This window comes from Microtus oregoni, unplaced genomic scaffold (genome assembly GCF_018167655.1).
Source record: "Microtus oregoni isolate MIOR12 unplaced genomic scaffold, Mior012 000044F_ref0000062, whole genome shotgun sequence".
NCBI classification, from domain to species: Eukaryota; Metazoa; Chordata; class Mammalia; order Rodentia; family Cricetidae; genus Microtus; species Microtus oregoni.
The window spans coordinates 4,893,257-4,897,379 of NW_024543218.1; the positions used below are offsets into that span (position 1 = coordinate 4,893,257).

General features: G+C 38.1%; 1 pseudogene; it reads right to left on the bottom strand.

Moving 5' to 3' along the window:
• Positions 1 to 2,627: 2,627 nt before the first annotated feature.
• Positions 2,628 to 3,839, bottom strand: LOC121434807 (annotated as a pseudogene).
• Positions 3,840 to 4,123: the final 284 nt, after the last annotated feature.

Below are 4,123 nucleotides of genomic sequence, written 5' to 3' on the forward strand. Positions count from 1 at the left end.
CCTAAGCTTGGCTCTAATGTCTGAGTAACACTGATTAAAGAAGTGGGTCATTAATAACAGCCTGCTCTCTGTGGTTTCTGGATCTAGGTTCCTGTACTGTAACAGAGCCTTTGTAAGGCATTCCAAAAATGTGGAAGGATTTTCCTTCATATTCTGAATAATCTCTGAGAGTTTAGTATAATTTACTGGCTTGAGGGCAGCCTTACAAAGGCCTGCCAGGAGATAAGTCAAAAATCGGTCTCAGGCCAAAATCCCACCTGGACTGTTGTAGTTCCAGTGTGGCTCTTGCTCTGTGACTGCCTCTGTGCTAGGAGGGTGGGAGGCAAGATTCTGGCGAACCTAGTCTGCATGTTGTCTTGCCTGCTCTCAAACTCGCCTGTGCTCCTCAAAAAGTAGGTCATTAGATAGAATTATAAAGATTTCTTGGAAAGTGAGATAATAAGATTGAGTAAGATATTGGAATTGTTTTATGAAAGTGGTAGGATTAGACATATAGGAACCCAGTAACTTTTCTATATGGGAGAGTTCTGATAGAGAAAACAGAACGTGTACCCTGACCATTCCATCTATGCCAGCCACCTCTCGCAATGGCAGGACGGTGGCAGGATTGGCTTGATTAGGATTAGATTCCGTAGCAGCATGTGAATGTGTGAAAGGAGGGGTAATGGAAGGTGCCAGGGGAAGGCAGCTGCCACCACGAGGCACCAGAGAGGAAGGGGAACTTGGCAAGGTTTTGGGAGACCAAGCAGCTGGAGAGGGGCGAGAAGGAGCTGCAGAGCCAGGGGTAAAAGCTGAGGGAACAGGGATAGTTTCCCAAGGCTGGAAAGGTAGAGGTTCATTAGCTGGGTACATAGCAGAAGTGGGGGGTTCTTCAAGAGCAGATGGCATAGCCAGGAACATGTGTGTAGGTGAACAATGAACAAGAACAGAGGGCTCAACCTTAGAGCTTACATAGAAAAAAGCTTGGATATGTGGGATTTCTTTCCATTTGCCTATGCGCTATCAACATTCATTATGCAGTCTCCTTTCATCAATTGGTGCTGATATGAACTTTAAAGGCCCAAGGATCTTTTTTTTTTTTTTTGCATTTTGTGTTGGCATTTTCAAAATCCAGAGATGTTATAAGGGAAAGGCTGCTTGTTTGTTTTGGTCGCCTAGCTAGCTTACATCTGTAATAACCATACAAAAATTGTATTAATTAAAACACTGCTTGGTCATTAGCTTTAACTTCTTATTGGCTAACACATATTAGTTTAATCCATCTTCATTAATATGTTTATTGTCACATGGCAGTGGCTTACCAGAGATTCTAACCAGCATCCATCTCAGGCAGAGGCAGAGGATCCCTGGCTTCTATCTGACTCTTCTTTCTTCCTCTCAGCATTAAGTTCTGTCTTCTCCATCTACGTAAGTTCTGCCCTATCAGGCCCAAAGCAGTTTCTTTATACATTAACTAATAAAAGCAACATATGAACAGAATAATCTCCTACACCATTTCCCCTTTTCTGTTTAAACAAAAAGGAAGGCTTTAAATTTAACATAGTAAAATTACATATAAAAAACAGGTATCAAGCAAAAACTACAGTTATAATATTTATATCTATTTTATCTTTTACCATAACTGAGGAAAACTGTAATAATAATTATTTATTCTTCAACTCCATCAAAAACTCCAGAAGGATATAATATTACCTAAGTAAACAGGAAGAACATTTTAAGCAACTTCCAAAACTCTAGAATTGGTAGAGACATCTCACTGCAATTATTGAATCTCTGTGCCGTAGGAAGACTTGCAGCTTATGATTACCCACCTACTGGGGCATTTGCATTGGTATGGATCTTGGTTTTGTTACAAATTTAAGGACAATCTTGTTATATGTATATTTCTGCTCTTGATTAAGGTATTGTGATTGTGTAGTTCATTTAAAAATGTAATGTATAATTAGTGTTCCATTCTGTTGATTATTTCAAGGTATAAATTTTGTCTAGTAAAGATAACATCTCACCATTGGACATAACTTTGATGGCTTGCACATTACTTTCCTGGAGAGATACCTTATCTATTCACCTATTATAACTTTTCAACAGATTCTGATTATTAAATTCAGTAGCACAAATTCTTTGAAATAATGTCTCAGCACCCTTCAACATTGATTAGATTTTGTCTGTCAAATTAATGTTATCCATAATCTTATTTTTTCAACTATCTCTTCAATATTAGTCTGTAAAGACTATATCATTTCTAAAAGTGCCTCATTCTTGGCTCTGTTATCAAACCATTTTCTTAACAATATAATATGAAAAACAAAACTAATTTCCAAAAATCAAATACAAGCAACCAATTTTACCATCAAGTAAAAGTAAACACTGGGGTCCTTTTTTAAATTAGCCTGAAGTGGCATTAAGGAACTTAGTTGTAGGCTGCTGCACTGACTCCATTACAAACCAAAGTGTAGGGTTGGGTCTGGTTTTGGTTTGCTTTTCTTTTCAGTATTCAGTGCCCATGGATTAAGTTCTAGAAATGTTCCAGTTGTGAGGCAGGGATCTGCTTGCATTCCACCATGGGAATGCTCATTGGATTTGGTGCTGGAGGGTGAGGCACATTTTGTTGGACCCATGTCAACTACCTAGTAGTCATCTAGGTCAAAAAATTTATTGTCTCCTCCTTAGTATTCCATTTCCTGGAAATCGACTCAATACTGCAAGATATTTTAAATTCCACCAAATCCTTTCACAAACTGATCCTTATTTTGACTAATTTGTGACAATTTATAGTGTGGTTCCAAATTTTTTTATTGTTGTTAGCAAACCATTTCAAAAGGAGAATGCTCTCAATTAATTCATGTTCCCATCCAGTCTCTTTGTCTGTGAAGTGAGATTTATCCTCCTTTTGTTCTGGAGTTAAATAGAAAATTTTCTTCTCTTCTATGCCTTGGCAATGAAGAATGTATCTCATTATATCCAGATTTTCATAGACTATTAGAATCTTTATAGTTCCTGTTTCCAAATCCTTTAGTGTATCTTTGACTCCAAAACAGTACTTGTCTATGTCCTGGCTCATTTCATTGAAGTATTGCCCTATTAATTTCTTCTATTGTATGAGCTTCATGTTGGAGAGAACTTCAGTAGATATCAATGGCTTGGTTGAATTTATTCTCACCACCAAATGATATATCAACTAATTTTAAAATGTTTGATTGCAACCTTTGACCAAACCTGTCAGACTGACTTAGTTCCACTTTAAAGTCAGCTGGTCCAGTTAAAACCAGACCACACACTCACTTTGTCTCCAGAAATAAAAACTGCACAGCAGTCTCTGCTGCTTTCCCACCATAGTTATGCCACTTTTCCATTTTTAAAGGGGCAAAATGCAAGGCTGCTTGACCTCCTCTGCCATGTTTCTTTTGGAGATCCACAGTGAATTTGTGCAGGACTTCTCTGGTTTTACTTGGAGCATACCAAAAAGAGCACTACTGCCGCCTATTACAATTAAACCAAGTTTGCTGTCATCTGAAAGCAATGCTGTGAGAGCCTCTGTATGAAACTTGTTGTCATACAGATACAGTGCTGTATTAATTGGTTTGAAAGGTTCAAAGTCAATGTTGACTTTCTTTTCCTATACTTCTGTTACAATTGTTCCACAGTAACAATCAGACCATTTGGAAAGCTTTGTTATAAAGTTTGAGTTTCTGTTATACAGATGTGATGGCTCCCAGGATAAGAAGGAGGTTTGTCCATGAGTTAATGGTAGATGTAGTTCCAAACTCATCTGATGACATTTTTGCCACTCATAAAATCTGGTCTTCGGGAGTAATGATCAGCAATACCATACTCGTGCCATTGCTAAGGGCCCAGTCCTGGGCGGTAGCGGCTGCTTCTTCCCAGCAGTGGCGGCTGTGATGGAGGACATCAGCTCCCTCTCTCCAGGCTGCCGCATGTGTTGCATTCCACTCACATGGGGCCTCTGAGTTAATATAATTTTGCTTGATATTTGTTCTTATTGTATATACTTTTACTTTGCTAAAGTTAAAATATTCCCTTTTTTATTTAAACAATACCTGATAATTGTTCTTACTCTTTATGGTGTTACCGTGTTAAGAGTTAAAACCCTCATTTTTATTTA